This window comes from Lissotriton helveticus, chromosome 3_2, assembly GCF_964261635.1.
Source record: "Lissotriton helveticus chromosome 3_2, aLisHel1.1, whole genome shotgun sequence".
NCBI classification, from domain to species: domain Eukaryota; kingdom Metazoa; phylum Chordata; class Amphibia; order Caudata; family Salamandridae; genus Lissotriton; species Lissotriton helveticus.
In genome coordinates this window covers 194295334-194311786 of record NC_136062.1, presented here as the reverse complement: position 1 = coordinate 194311786, position 16453 = coordinate 194295334, and the positions used below count along the sequence as shown (strand labels likewise).

At 45.6% G+C, this 16453-nt stretch overlaps 1 protein-coding gene across 10 annotated transcripts in view; it reads right to left on the bottom strand.

Moving 5' to 3' along the window:
• Nucleotides 1-16453, bottom strand: part of NEO1 (neogenin 1) — a 577741-nt gene that overhangs the window by 155803 nt on the left and 405485 nt on the right. The window lies entirely within an intron of this gene.

Here is a 16453-nt window from a genome sequence, read left to right as displayed (position 1 = left end):
CTCTCACAGAAATACAAAACGTATACCGAGGGATCTAGAGAGGACCTTGACACCTGCTATACACCTGGCGTGTGAATACAATTAGAGGGAAACATCTTGTTATAAGTGCATAGACTGACAAGCACAGCAGAGGAAGGCGTGTGGAACTTAAACAGTGTATGTCTCTTTGGTACTGTATACACGCTTAGAAAAAAGAAGTTAAAATATTTTCCTATATCACATACAGAAAAAGGAAAATGTTCCTTTCCTAGTAAGCATTTGTTGGTGGTATGTAAAGCTGTAGACTTACATGCTGTGCATACTCATAGCACCTAGTGTTGGGCCCAGATATTTGCAAGTTGTTTTTCTTCGAAGAAGTCTTTTAAGCCATGAGGAACAGGGACTTCTCTTGAGGTAATGCGCATGGTCAGCGACTCCATGGTTAGATTGTTTTTCCACACAGAGGGTGAGGGTGGAATGTGAAGTGAAGCAATGTATAGAGAAATGTCCATGCAAAGAAAGAAAAAAGTGACATAGAAAGATGACTGCAATGGTCACAGGCATCCTGGGAGGAGGGTGGGCGCATTTAAATCTACAGCACTACATGCCACGAACAGATGCTTACTGGTTAAGTAATATACATTTCGTTCGAGGCTTGTGTGGTTGTAGATACACATGCTGTGCATAGCTTGTATAGCAGTCCTCCCAGAAAGTGGTGACTAGCCTGTGGAAGTTGCTGTTATTTGAGAAATTGTACAGAGAATTGCCTGACCAACACTGGCTTGTTGGCAGGCTAGCTCATCCACACAATAATGTTTTGTAAAAGTATATGGTGTAGACAAGGAAGCTGCTTTACAGATGTTAGCTATAGGGATGTTCCCCAGGTAGGCTACAGAGGCTCTTTTTTTCTGAATGAGTGGGAACTAGGAGGAATGGGCCAGGTTCTTTAAGCTTTAGCATAGCATGTTCCGGATGCATTTTACAATCCATCTTACAATGAGGGGAGAGGATGTAGCCTTAACGTTAAAGCGGTTGACTTTGAAGCTGGGGAACCAGGTTCGAGACTCTGCAACGACACTTAACATTCTGTGATTCTGGGCAAATCTCTTAATCTCCCCGTGCCTAACAAAAAAATGAATGTGTCCTTCTGTAACGAAACTGGTGATCATGTAAAGCACGGATACCCCATTTAAAGGGTCTAGTTCGCGCTATATAAAAAACTATTATAAACAAATATGCTGGATTTAGATTGGGTCCTCTCTGTTTGGGGTTTGGAGAAATCAACTAAGATTTACTGTGTCTTCCTAAATTGCTTAGTTCTATCGATATAGTACATGAGCGCTTGTTTAAAATCCACTTTATAAATAAATACATGGAGAGCCTGTTCTGCAACTGAGTCAGATTGAGGAGGAAAAAGAACGGGAAGTTCAATGGAATAATTGAGGTTTAACTGTGATACTAACTTAGGGAGAAATCTGGAGTTGGTGCAGAGGACAACGCTATCCCTGTGTTTCTGGAAGAAAGGTTCTTTTAAAGTTAGTGTCCGAGGTTCACTGACATGTCTGTATGAAGTAATTGTGACTAGAAATGCTACCTTCCAAGAGAGAAACTGGAGGGGCAGTTGTGTAGGGATCTGAACAGAGGGCCCATGAGTCTTGTCAATACAATATTGAGGTTCCATGTCAGGCCGGTAGGACCTGAAGAGGAATGACTTGTTTGAGATCCCCCATAAAAGCTTCAATGAATGGAATGTTGGAGAGGAAAATGTGGTACCTGTTCTGAAGATAGGCAGCTACAGCAGTTAGATGTAGTCGTACGGATGTGAAAGCTAAACTGCAAGTTTGCAAGTGAAGTAGGTAGCAGACAACATATTGTACCTACTTTGTCTGCTAAGGTGTCAATATGTTTTTAATGGCAATAGCAGGTAAACTGCTTCCACTTGGCAGCATAACAGGCACGAGTAGTAGGCCTGCTAACTTCTGGAAGAAATCTTATGTATTTGGTGTATGATTAAGGTATCACAAATTAAGCACTTCAGGCGCAAGATTCAGAGAACTGGGGTTTGGGTGCCTGATTTTGCCATGGATCTGCGTGAGACAATGTGGCCTCTTAGGGAGCCTCTAGTGAGGCACCACAGAGAGTTCGAGGAGAGTAGTGAACCATAGATGGCGGGCACTAGTAGGACAGTGAGAGACATCTGCTGAAGCCTCCAAACCCCAAACGGAAAGCGCAGGCAAATTTCCCTGACCAACTCATCCATTGTGCATTGCCCCTAGGCTGTGGGTATGGGCACCTGGAGGCGAAGAGTGCGCATTTGGCATTTTTTGCCATTGCAAAGAGGTCTATCTCCGGGAGTCCCCAAAGCTGGTAGTACTAGAGGAAGACTTGTAGTTGGAGTTCCCACTTGTGGACTCGTTGCTGCATCCTGCTTAAGAGGTTGACAAAGTTGTTGTCACTCCCGGAAAGTACTATGTTAGCAGATGGATCTTGTGTCGGAGAGCCCATCGCCAAATGTTCTGGACTCAGTGAGAGAGCTGGGCAGATCTGGTTCCCCTTGCTTTTGAAGATAATACCTGGCTGCAATGTTTTCTGACCACTCGGTAAGGAACACTTTCAAAGCAAGGTGAACAGCTAGTAATACCAGGTAACTGATGTGGGGGCCTTGGAGTCTGGGTTCCCACTAGCCTTGGACAGTAAGATCCTGTAAGGGCACACAACCCTGCAAGGAAGGTGTCCATTGTAAAGGTCCTCTGAGGAACTGAGTTGAGAAAAGGCCACCCTTGCAACAGGTTATGTTCCACCACTGCAGAGAGACAACTGCGGCAGCTGATCAACACTAGATCCTCCCAATGACCCTCCGTTTGGGATCACTGTTGCGCCAAGACTCCTGCAACGGACACACATGTAACCTAGCATGGGTCACTATAGCAATGATGGAGGCCATCATGCCAATGAGGCGCATGAATGTCATGACCATGATTTAGTGGTCTGGAAGAACTATATCCTGGAAGCGTTTGGAAATGCCATGCCAACTTGGTGAACACCCTGGGTGCAGGGGTGACCTCGAAGGGGAGCACCTTATAAAATCCAAAAATGTTGACAGATGGCCACCAAATATGTCACCAAATATTATAATCCTTACTGCTCTTGTTCATGACATGTTAATACCTTGGGTAGTCACCAGCAAATCCGGACAGTCAACATTATTAATACAAAATACAACTACTCAGATTGTTTAGTTGCCTTTCACAAATGGGCAGAGAAACTTTACAAAAGAGGGAGAGAATGGAATCATCACTGGCCACAATCTGTAGAATACTACCGCAAGAGAACCAGTGTTCAAGATACAACTCTTTTTTGCACCAGTATGCAAAGCTGTAGATGCAAGCAGTTAAAACACCTCACAAAAAGTGGTGCAGAGCAGACACTTTTGAAATAAATAGGTTTTTGAGCTCTAGTGGTTCCACTGGAGATAGATTTGATACTTCTCCATAAGTTTGAGGATTTTGCAGATAGTGTGGATTGACGTCTACCTGCCGGCTCTGCATGTTTCAGCGAAGCCACTTTCACTGTTCTCCCGCAATTTTTGACTAGGCGGACTGCCCCAGGGATTTCCTGGAGTGATTGTCTTTATACCAGTGTGAGGAAATTTCCTTTTCTGCATTGACATCTCCATTTTCTGCTGCATTTTCTTTCCTTGCTGTTTTTTAGAGACTGCAACAGTCACTCAGATAGTGAATAGCCATATCAGGAGTGAAAACTGCTACCATGGCAGACCCAATCGCCTGGGTGTTGGGGGGTGGGGGGGGAGGAGGGGGGGGGGTTGGTTTGTTCACTTGGCAGGTTAGCCAGTGCCCAGGAACTTGATTTACTTCAAAAAGGCCTCCCATGTCACAAGCAGAAGTCAGATGACATCTGAACGGGCACCTTCATTTATCCTTTCAGTCAGTCAGGCATTAAATCCAGTAGTGGAAAAGCTGCCACCAGGAATGGTTTGGAATTACCACAAAAGAGGGGCTGCTCATTACATCTGGGTGGACACGCAGGCTCTGTACAAGACTGCATATTTGATTTAGTGAGCGCTAGGCGTAACAGGATTGTTTGGAGGAGGGCACACAGAAACTGCTGGAAAAATAGGCAGGGTTACCTCTGAGAACTTTCATCTTATTGGTTAGGGAGGGGCCAGGAGCCACTACCACCTATAAGCTAGTGCCAGTCATAAATTACGAACCCCAAGTAAAGACCCTTTGCATCATTCTAGACAAAGATCTGGCGATGGGTTTTCAGGAAAAGAAGGTTGCAAGCACCTGCTTTGGCCTCCTGGGCAGACACTCAAATGGCTCCCCAATGGTGTAGGAGAGTAGGGTCTGCTGCATATGGTCACCCCTACTTTTTGATGTGATTATCTGGTTTTTCGACTTTAATGTGGCTGTGGTCGTGCTAATCAGACCCACAGCCCAGCTGTTCTCTCTCTAAATTGATACCATGTACTTTAGGTACATACCAGATTGAGTATTGGGTCACCTCTGTGAGTCCCTGTATAGTGTACCATAGGTACCCAGGGCATAGGTGCATCCAAGGCCTATCAGGGGCTGCAGCATGTATTATGCCACCCCTGGATGCCCCTCCAAACTGACACCACAGGCTGATCACTCAGCTTGGGTATGGTGGTGTAATCACCCCTTACTTAGATATAGTATACCTATATCTACCTTTACATATAGACACATATACACCTATAAGTCACTCCTATGGTAGGCCTCGACAATCCTGGAGGCAGAGTGCTTGGTTTTATGTGAGAGGGTGCCCTAGCATGAGCTGGGCCCCTCTGCAGCTTTAGGAACCATCTCCTTATAGCTGTTCTATGATATAGCCATACCATATACTCTTATGTGCATTATAATCCTCGCGGTTAAAGCTAACATTGGTTTGGCTTTACCAAAACATGTCGTGTAAGGTGTCAAACACTTTGGAATACTACCCCGCCAATTCTGGCGGCGGTGGTAGCATTCCACCCTTCTAGAGGTAAAAGACATGTAAGTTACTGCTTTACCCGTTTAAAGTTAAACAGAACCTCAGCATCACAAAATGGATGCTGCTGCCACAGACACGAGTCTGACCACCTGGTGCTGCGGGAAACTCCGGCAAGGGTGGCCTGGACAATAGGTTTCCTGTCCAGGGAGGTGCCAGCACCTCCCCAGACAGGGGTTATGTGTATTGGGGCAGGGAGGGCTGCATTCAGTAAATGCATCTAGACATTGCCTGGGGCACACAAGGTGCTCCATGCATAGCCCAGTTCAAACCAGTTGCTGGGGCACACCTGCCCCAGCTCTGGCGCGAAACTGGACAAAGGGAAAGGGGTCTAATCACCCCCTTCTCAGGTCCACCCATAGGAGGGACCTAGGCAGGTAATCCAGCCCCTTAGCTTAGTACAAGTATAAGTATAGGAGCTGTGTCCCCAGAATTGTAGATTATCCTGGAAAGAAACTTTGATACAGAACTCTTGGACCTTCGACATTCTATTCCGAACAGAAGTCGGAACACATCTCCCTTGTGGTCAAGGAGTGACCACCCTGTGCAAACAGGCACCACCAGTAACTTGCCGGTCTGCTTTGTCGACGCTCCCGCCGGAACCCGAAGACTCAGCGACACAGGAACTGGACTCTCAGACTTCTCCAACTCCGACCCACATTCACAGCAAAGCTGAGACCCGTGGCGGACACGAGAGACGTGGGACCAGACACCCTGGACATCCTGCATTTTGCTAACTGCTCGACGACCGGGGTACCCTTGCAGTTGTGCATTGGGGTACGAGAAGCCCCAGACCCGAGCGCCATTTGCACCGAAGCTCAGCCCTCTACACTCCACGAGTGCTGCGTGGTGCCTGCTCTTGCATTTCAGCTCGACGCGTCTTCCAGGTTCCTTGCCCATTGGCTAGTGAGCCCCCTGAAGTGCTTTCCTGGTTGATCCAGGCTTGCTCCAACTTCCCTTCAAAGGAGAAGCGCCACAGACCTTGCTGGTCTGGAACAGAGCCAATCTCGTCATCCTGCGTGGGTTGCGGTTGCCAAGGCTTGTTGGGTCCAATCCGGATACAGACTCCGCAGTCAACTAGATCCATCGTGGGACAGCTCGTATCCAGCTCCTGGTCGTCGTCGACGCCTCCTGGACCTCGTACTGAAGAGACAAGCTCACCTTCTTCACCTTCAAGCACGCGACATCGCCTGGTTCCTTCCTGGTCACTGGCTAGTGACCCAGACTCTGTTCCCTCTACTTTCAGGTTCTTCACATCACCGATCCACCCTTGGATCCACCCGGACACATTTCCTCTGGTCGCCAGCAGCACTTCTTTGCAGCTCTCCATAGAAAACGACGATGAAACCAGACACTAAAAGGCACATATGCACTCGGCTTCCCTGGGTGAGGTAACACGAGTACTCCGGTGCTCCTGTGGGTCTTGACTCTCTAAGTGTCCTAGTTTAAAAGGGTTTCATCCTAGTCCATCCGGAAGTGTCCTTAAACAGTAACTTTGTAACTTCTTCGTTTCCCATTATAAGTCAATGGTAACTCGCGACTGGGTTTAGACACTGCACGCGTCTCCCGTGGGCCTCCTACTTCCTAACCTTTGGTTGTTTAGTGTAGCCCCAGCGATTCTACAGGCCCTAGGCCTGCTGACTAACTCTCACGCGGTTCTTATACCACTTCTTTAGTATATGGTTTGTGAGGCCCCTAGGGCATAACTGTATTTGTGCAACTTATCGTATGCTAATTGAGTAACTTGTGATGTACTTCGATCTCTGACCTCATAAAGAGTACAGAGGGGTTGTGTTTAGAATAAATACAAATATATTTGATATATACCTTGTGTGGTGTCCTTTCATTTGGTATTCAAGGGATTATAATTAGTAAAACAGCTTGCTTCACATGCTATCTGAAGTCTTAGCCTAAGACTGCTGGTCCATGCTACCACTAGGATAGCTTGTCTATAAGGTTGACTTTACAACCACCATCAATAAGGGTCGATTAGACTGGTGCAAGGTGCCCACTAGAATAGTGGACATCATATGCCAGGCTAACTTCTCACAAAGGGTGGTTCATGGCCTGATACTTTCCAGTCTTGACTTCGGCAATTCACTTTATCTGGGCAGCCCCACATACTTCATCAGAAAGCTGCATGTTGCTCGGAATGTCAAAGCAATAGTACTGATGGGCCTGCTCAAAATGCGATCAGCAAGTTCAGCATTTGTGCAGCTTCATTGTTTGCCTATAAACAAAAGAATAGAATTTAAGGCCTTATCTATTCCCTATAGGATAAACCATTCCCCTGCCCACACATCTCACCGCTCCATACAGTGCCCTTAGACAGAGCTGAGATCTAATGACTACTCCGAGAACTAGGAGAGCAAGAGGCAGGGGCCGCTCATTCGGCTACCTGTTCTCTAAACTCTCTTCCTATTTGTCTTAGATCAGACAAAAATGTACTTATTTTGAGGAATCAGCTGTAAATATATCTTTTCATCTGAGCAGTGTAAATCCTCACTTGTCCTCACCTTATTCTGTCAGTACCAGGAAGCCGTTGTGGGTAGCTGTGCACTCTATAAGAACTTTTTAAAGAAGAATACCCAGCTGTTTGAGACTTGCAACAAGAACTAAAGGGCTAGACCTCATCCCACTTGTACCCAGATAGACAATGGCAGCAAGGGAACTCTGCTGCACCACTATGTGTGTTATATATGTTAAAGTTTTAAATCCCTTTTTTAGAATCCTTGATTCTTGCCCACCTCTAGAGGCCAGCCACCAACATTGACCTTTCATGAATCAAACTATTTACAAAAAATAGAGAGGTAAGTAGCCACCGTTTTCAACAATAAGTACAATCAATATCAATATCGAGGAATAAAGAAGTATGATGCTAGAGACCTTGTGTTCTTTTGAAATATTTTTGCATCTTTTATTCATGCAGTGTCAGTATACATAGTTCCGCACAGCCGACGCGTTCCGCCCACAATCCAATGATCCTTCAGAAAGGGGCTGCAGGCATCGTCAGTAGGCTTGAGGTAGGTCGGGGATCACCAGATCCTAGGTCAGGATTGCCGAGAAAACCTCTTTGTGGTGTTGGGCCACTCGAACTCGGGCCGTGGGCTTGGGTGCACACTCGTGGATTTGATCGGATCCAGAGTCTGTTGGCGAGCATTTCTGGTGTTCAAGGGAGAAAAAGTATGGTTGGGAAAGGCAGGGCAGGTCTTCTGGGATCTAGGGGATTGCTGGTTGCAGGACACACCGGGATTCCGCTGGAGCAGGTCGATGTTGAGACAGGCCGCTAGGGCTAAGTCAGTTGGTGTCCTCCTCTTCTTCCTTCAGCAGAGCTCTATGGTCCATCTTTCTTGCCTCTTGTCTGAGGAGGCAAGGTTCAGAGTTGCCCCACAATATTACATTTAGGAGAGTTTCAGGTAGGTAAAGGTTGGTACCAATGGGTCCCTTCCATGGGGAGGGTACACGCCCTATTATGCCACCATCCAGTGAGAGGGCTGTGTAAGCCTCACTCTGGTTAGCCTGGTCCCCTCCCCTTCTTCAAGATGGAGGGACTAGGAGTTGTGCGTTGCCTCACCTTCCCCACCTGAGGGGTGGAGTTGGTAAACATGGGCACACCTCTCCTCCTAGCTTGGTTTTCCAGCTGATTCCCCTGCCCAAAGGGGGGTCAGAACCGGTGGGGGCTAGTTGCTGGGAGCAGAAAATGGCTGGGGCAGCTCACAAAGGTGGCAAACCTTTAAAGCTTCCCCTTCGTGGACCCTGTCCATCCTGGGGGAGGAAGCTTAGCACCTCTGCCCAGGACCTGCTTTGTTAAAGTACTCTGAGAACGAGAGGCTCTCAACCCAGGGTCCAGCAACATATCTGGGGGTGGCAGCTAGTGAAAAGCCAGTCAGCCAAGCCACTAGTTTTTTTAGCAGGCATCTCTAAGGTGCCCTCTGAGAGCATTTTGCATTAAATTCCACACTGGCATCAGTGTGGATTCAATGTAATGAGAAGTTTGATATCAAACATACTAGTTTTCAGCAAAGCCATTATGGGGTGTGGAGTTCGTAATGACAAACGCCCGTACTATATATTCTTTATGGCTTTACTGCACTTACAATGTCTAAGAATGGACTTAGACGCTGTAGGGGTACAGGGCTCATGCACCTGTACCCTCACCAGTGGCATAGTGCACCCATTGGCAGTGGGTTGAAGGCATGGCACACAGGGATGTGTGCCATGTTAACTCTTCACTTTGTTCTGCACCAAAACATGCAGCCTTCAATAGCAGTGTTTCTGTGTCAACGTACAGGGCCTCTAAGGGTGGCACAATATGTGCTGCAGCCTTTAGTGGCCTCCACTGGTGACAATGTACTTGGTAGTTGTGGTACCTTTTACAAGGGACTTACGTGTGGCCAGAGAGGTGCCAATTGGGAGTGCTACTGTACAGATTTAGGGAAAGAACATAGGCCTTGGGTGCCAGGTTGGCAGGAACCCAGGGCACACTTGGTCACAGTACATCAACATCACAACAACGCAAAAACAGGCACTTTCCTAAAACCATAAATATGTGAATAAAAAAACACAATGAGAACTAGATCCCATCAGAAGCAAGGCAGTGTCAACTACTCCACTGTATAAAAAACTTGAAAAGTCAAACACTGCCCCTGTAGATTTTCAGACCCCTAACAAGGACTTTGCTTGTAAGCAAAGACTCTGACCTTACTGATCTGAAATGTGGTGAACATACCCGTGAAAGATATTTATCAACCCTGACACCTCCAGATTTGTACATACAGGCAACTGTTCTAAAGCAAGCTCCTGATGACACATTTTAGACTCTCCCATGAACCAAAGATGTAGAATGATCCCAGTCCTTTCAGAACTTTGAACTTCATTACTGATAGGAGTTGTAATACACACATCAACACTACAGTCACCAGATCCCTCTGCTTTAAGGGTTAATTTAGAACATGTACTGGCAAAGATAATGTGTTTTGTCTTTACAATGAGAGCTTCAAGCTACTTGTGTGTAAAATATTGTTGAAAAAAAGAAAAACATTTCAAAATGTAGGTAAAGGTAAAGCAAACGCATACCTTGAAGGTATTGCAAAAACGTACGCTTTTATAAATGGCATGTTTTTTTCAGTCTGAAAGCTTGTTAATTTACAAAATAATAACTTTAAAAGGAAAGTGGTTGTTACCGTCTCATTTAATTTTCGTAGGTTTCAGAACTGAAATATGCTCCAGTCATTTTGTTCTTTGCAGGTCCTCAGCAATAACCCAAGGAGCAGATTTATCAGCCGTGAGCAGAAGAGACATCTTCTAGTCAATCATGCCAATTACATATTCCGTAAACGCCAAAAGGATGACTGCTGCAGCCTATCATTCAGGGATGATCAGGAAGGTGCTCTGGCACCCCAACCACCTCCAGTGACACATGCTTTCTGGCATAGGACCCACTCGGTCCTATGCCAGAAACCACTGCAGTACCACATGCCAATGGTGTTGTCTAGGAGTACCTGTACCAGCCTCTCCTTCAGGGCCAGGCAAATTTCTCATAGCTCCAGTAGACTGCTGTGATGCTGGCCTCCACTGGAATATTCAGTGGAAAAGGGATGAGGCATGGCATAGCCTTTTTGAACAATTTGCAAGACCTATCTCCTAGACATAATAGATCGGCAACCCAGGAGAAAGTGCAGTATACTGCCTTCCACTGGGTGGAAATGTGCCACTAAAGTCAAACTAAAGTGTTTTGTTGGCTGCTGTAGCAGGAGAAGTGGAGTTTAGGAACTAATGTCTCTGCCGAGCCTGAACGCCGTCTGCTGGTTCCACGTCCGCAGGCCCATAAGGACTGGTTTGTATGTTGCATCACTGGTTTGGAAAGGCTATCCCAGCCTATATGCCAGCTCTCTGGAACAGCCCTTACATTTCCTTAACTGGTGAAGAATCAGCCCAAAGGAATGTGCTTTAGCTTTGCAATCTTTAAAGCGTTCCAAAAGGAAGTCCGCCCTCTCCACCCCCCCAAAAAAAGATGAGACCCATCCAAAGGCATATCCATTAGTGAAGCCTGCACAATGCCAGGAAATCCAGTGGACCTCATCCAGGCATGCCTAAGGAGGACAAGGCTGGTACTGACTGCTCTGCCAATGCAGTCTGTAGTATCAAACCTGCCCAGATAATATACTTAAAGCCTTGCACTTTGTGTATCATCTGTGCCAAAGAGACCCAACGATCCTGTGTGTGTTTATCTGTGCACACACATACAAGGCTTATTTCATACATGTAATAGTTACATGGGTGTAATACTGTGTCGGGAGTGGTAAAAGGCTTTTGCCATTTTTGAGCTTGGCGTGGGTAGCACTATGCTAATTCTATACTTAAACACTCAGCTGAAAAAAAAACATTTGAGAAAAGCAGTTTTACAGTGTCAATGGTGGTGCAGACTGTTCCATATAAAAGTAGCTGCTATCCACCTAAAACGTGGGGGGAGGGAGAGAGAGAATGAATATATATGGTCCTAACTATAACTACATACCGACAACCGCCAGTAGGATATAGATATCAATCTATCGGCGGTTGCCGGTAGGTAGTTAAAGTTAAGATCATGTTTCCATAGGAAAAGCATTTTTTGGCTTGCCTTTAACTTTGGGGTAGTTTGAGCAATCTTCATGAAATTTTCCAAATAAGTGTAACATTGGGTCTTATTGTGCATGGAAAGTTATAGAGTGCGCAATCAAGCCGGGGCAGAGATGGGGGGAGAGGCAGGGGCAAGAGGGGGAGTAAAACAAAAAGTGTATTTCCCATGTTAATACCCATAGCATCTTTAGACATGCTTGCAGCCCGAACAGCTGGATACATTTCCACCAAATTTGGCAGAAAGGTAGATTTTGTTACGGAGATCACGCTTTTTGTTATCTGGTGTTAAATTAAAAACAAATTTGTATATCTGGGCAGAGCATAAGCACAGATCTCTTGGTGGGATCTGACTGGCTAACTAACACTTCAACCAGGAAATGTTGGCAGCCATGTTAGGATTAATATACGTGATAGAACCCCATTGAAATGCATTGTAGTGAGTGGTAAGTTTTGAGGGTCACAAAGAGGAGAATGTATAAAGGGTGATAACAGATTTAAATTACAATATAAATATTTTGTTGCTGGTACCATTCTCATTTTAGAAATTGTAGTGTGTTCTAGGGTGAATTTACCCTGTGAAAAAGGCTTCTGCTGGGATTTCATTAATCATGTTCGAGAGAAAACGGTTTTCTCATGGTTTTTCCATAGAGGTTATGGTAAGTGCTGGAGAAACTAAAATGGGAGCCTTTTTACTTGTAAAGTCACACTATCTTACTCAATCATATGAAAATGAAGTCTGACATTCTCAGTAAAGCATGTACTTCCAATAGGAGCAGCAAGCCTGTGAGTTTATTCCCTTGTGTTCTACTGTGTCTAAAAAATAACTAAAGCTCTAACAGTGTTCCTTATGACAAAAGTATAACACGCCTGAAGCCATGTTGATTGAATCCATTTGGTAAAACTTAAAACATTTAATTGAAAGGAACAAAAGGAGGAGGTTTGTCGTAGAAATTATGGTTAGTGCTGTAGAAAGAAAAATTAGGACAGATTTTAGGTGAGTTCTCAAATATCTTCCTCTTCTATTACACTAAACCATTTTGGCTGCAGACTCAAACATGCACTTTCAACACCAGCAGCAGACTGCCAGTTAACTCCCTGGGGATCAGCAGCTTTTATTACACTGGTTTAATAAACAACTAGAATGCTAACATTCAGAATGTATGTCAAAAACTGTGGCACGTCTGATCGTCATCATGATGGAATCGAAGTGGAGAACTGAAAGCATGTTCTACTTAGGACACTGCAGTAAATGAGGGAATTGGGGAGATTCACAACAAATATCTCTCCCAAGATGGCCACCAGAGAAAAGAAGAGCCTAAATATAGCCCAGATATTAACCAAATTTGGCCCAAGTATAGTCCAATGACAAGAGAGTGCAAAACACATAGGTTTTTTTTTGTGTGCAGTTTTAAATAGCTCAGATGTGACCCAAAGGAACAGAAGTGCATTACACGAGCACAAGTTACACAAGGACATGTTCATTTTGGTTTTAGGCACGGGGAGATTAAGTGATTTGCCCAAAATCACAGGATGTCGATCTGCTTCAGAAACTTAAACCTGGTTCCGAAGTTGCAAAGTCTGCAATTCTGGCCATAACGCCACATACTCTCCTTTAAAAGTAATAATTAATTAAGTGATTAACTGGCAAAAAACATATATTTAGATAACAAATAATTAAAAAGTGTTTTGCCACTATTCGAAAACTCAAAATATATGCCTTCACTCACTTCTTTAGAGCACTAACCAAACTTTCTATGGGAATAAGCCCCTCTCATGGAGGAGGGTACAGAAGCAACAAGTTGGCTGTGCAGGGAGGGCAGCAAGTGGCAGCACAACAGACTATGGAGGGCAGAGAAAAGGAGGGGGGGCAATAAACCACCATACAGTGCAGACAAGAGAGGCTGAGGCAATATAAAAGACTATTAAGGGCAGAAGGAAGTGGCAGTATAACCAAACATGCATACAGACCAGATTCAGGCCAGAGACTCATGATGTTTATAAGCCCAAAAGGGCTATAGCTTATATGGCTCCTGCCTAAAATGTCCTTCTTTCAATGAAGGCCAATGGGGAAAATCTATTTACCAGGTTTTTTTTTATCCAAAAACATCCGCCTGACAAGTTGAAAATGTTGGGAAGTAAGGTACATTGGATCACAGAGTGCAGGAGGAATGGGAACAAGGCAGGAGGGAGGGGATAGAGGTATGCACAGGGAAAAAGGAGGGCCAGTGGGAAGGAGGCAGGAGCAGCAAGCTGACTATGGAGGGCAGACGGGATGGTCAATGGAAAAACAACACCATGGAGGGCAACAGTGGGAGGGGGTCAGGGACTGCAAGTGGACCACACGAGGTAGGTGGGAGGGGCTGTGGCAGCACAAAAGACCATGCATGGCAAACGGGAGGGTTAGTAGAAGCTCAACAGCCATGCTGAGCAAGAGGCAGAGGGCATGGGCAGGCACAAAGGACCAATGAGGACAGAAGGGAGGGATAGGGCCTGGACATAGGCAAAAAATGGCAGGGGAAGAGGCTTCGCAACAGACCATTCAGGGCAGGGAGGAGTGCAATTGCAGCACAACAGAGTATGGAGGGCAGAAGGGAGTGGCAGCAAAATGGACCATGCAGGACAAGAGAGAGGGGGCATGGAATATGTACAGAAAGATTGGAGATGACAGAGACAGACAGCAGCCATCTGACCAGGGTAAGCAGGTGGGAGGGGCAATGGCAGCTAATCAGAACACTCAGAGTAGATCGGAGGGTGGCAGGTTAATGGATTATGGGGGCAAAAAGGAGGGAACAGGGGCATGCACACAGACATCAGAGGGTAGGGGGAAAGAATATAGGGGCAGCAAGCTAAGCACAGAGGCTAAGCAGGAGGGCATTGATGAGGTATAGAATTTAGCAACAGAAAGCCAGAGGGGTGGACAGGAACATCAAGCTAAATGGAGGGCAATGGCAGCACATCCGGCCATGCAGGGTAGGAGGGAGGGTTGGGGGTGCATGGACTCGGAAAACAGATTGTAAGGAGGAGGTGGATGGGGCAGCAAGTAAACTGTTTAGAGCAGGCGGGAAGGACAGTGGCAGAACAACAGCCACATGGCTAAGTAAAGGAGCCTGGTCATGGACTTGGACAAAGGATGGCAAGGGGCCGGGGAGGGGGATGGACAATGAGATAAACCCCCACCCCACTGTGCGTTGCGATGAACATCTTCCTTAAGGTTAAAAAAAACTTAGAATTTCACTGAAAAAAACAAAGGTTACAGGGACATTCTAGTTAGGCTCAGATTTCACTCATATAAAAACAGTGAAATTCAGCAGCTATAGTTACATGAGCTATCTATAACTTATGCCACTGCAATGCACTGCTTATGACCTCACATATTGCATTACTCATTACATCACTGATGCAAATCACTGACATCATCCAGAGAGTGTTTTCTAAATGTTTATGACTGTTAAACATGTATATTAAGGAGCTACAAAAGTTAATTTACTATACTTTGTGTACTACTGAGGGATACAATTTCTAACATATATCATGTGAGTCGCTGTGTGACTATGCATCTGTATGAGTGGATGTCCAAGTAGCTGTAAAGTTGTGTGGGTGGCTGTATGGGTGAATAGGTGAGTGTGTGTGAGTACTTGTATGTTTGAATTAGTGAGAGTGGCTGTGTGAGTGCCAGCATTGGTGAGTGAGGGGTTGTGTGAGTGGCTGCATGAGTGAGAGGGTGTGTGAGTGGCTCTATGTAAGGGTGTGTATGTGTTTCATCTGTAACGGGTGTATGAGTGTCTGTATGGATCTGTGAGAGGATATATGAGTGGTTGTGTGTGACTAAGTCGTTGTGTGAGTGGTTATATGGGTGAGTGACTGTAAGTGGTAGTATGGATGACTGAGTGGGTGTTTGAGTGAGTGTTTGGTTAATTGATTTGCTGTGTGACTGGCTTTATTGGAGGGTGAGTGTCTTTGTGAGTGGCTGTATGAGTGAGGGAGTGCACATGTGAGTGCTTGCATGGGCATGTGAGTGCTTGCATGGGTGTGAGTGCATGCGTGGATGGCGGTGTGGGTGTGTGTGTGTTAGCGACTAATGGTGATTGAGTGGGTGGGTTGTTGTCTGAATGGCTGTATGAGTGAGTGGCTGGGTATGTAAGTAGGTGTTTGGCTAAGTGAGTTGGTGTGTGAGCAGCTGTATTGCAGTGGGAGTGTGAGTGGCTGTATGGATGAGTAAGTGGATGGGTGAGTGCTTGTATGATGTGTGAATGGGTATTTAAGCAGTGGTGTGCGAGTGTGCATGTGAGTGGTTGTATGGGTGAATTAGCGGGTGTGAGTGGTTGTATGGGTGAGTGTGTTGTGAGTGGGTGGATAGGTGTGTGACTGGTTGTAAGAGTAGCTGTATGGGTGAGTTAGTGGTTGTGTGTGTCCTTACTAGCCTCCCCATTTTTATTTAAAACACAATTAAGAGTTGTTCATCCACAATATGGAAAGTTACAGTCATATGCAATGGTTTTGCAATAGTAATTAATTTGTGTTTAGGAATGCTGTTCCTTTTCCAGAGAGTGTCAACAGAGAATATATGCCTTCTACTCCCCCCCCTGTTTCTTACAAAATTTTAGGCACGCATTAAAACAAAAAGGCCTGCATGGGCTTCTGGTTTAAATGAAGACAGAACAGCTTGGGGCCACAGTTCTATCAGAGAACACGCCTTGACTTGAGCTAAGACTTTAGGAAAGAGCCTGGTCACGCTTTAAGGATGTCCTGCAATAACAAGAGTCAAGGCTCCATCAAGAAATAGTCCATCCTGGCCTAACAGCTCTAGAAATGAACCCAGTGCTAG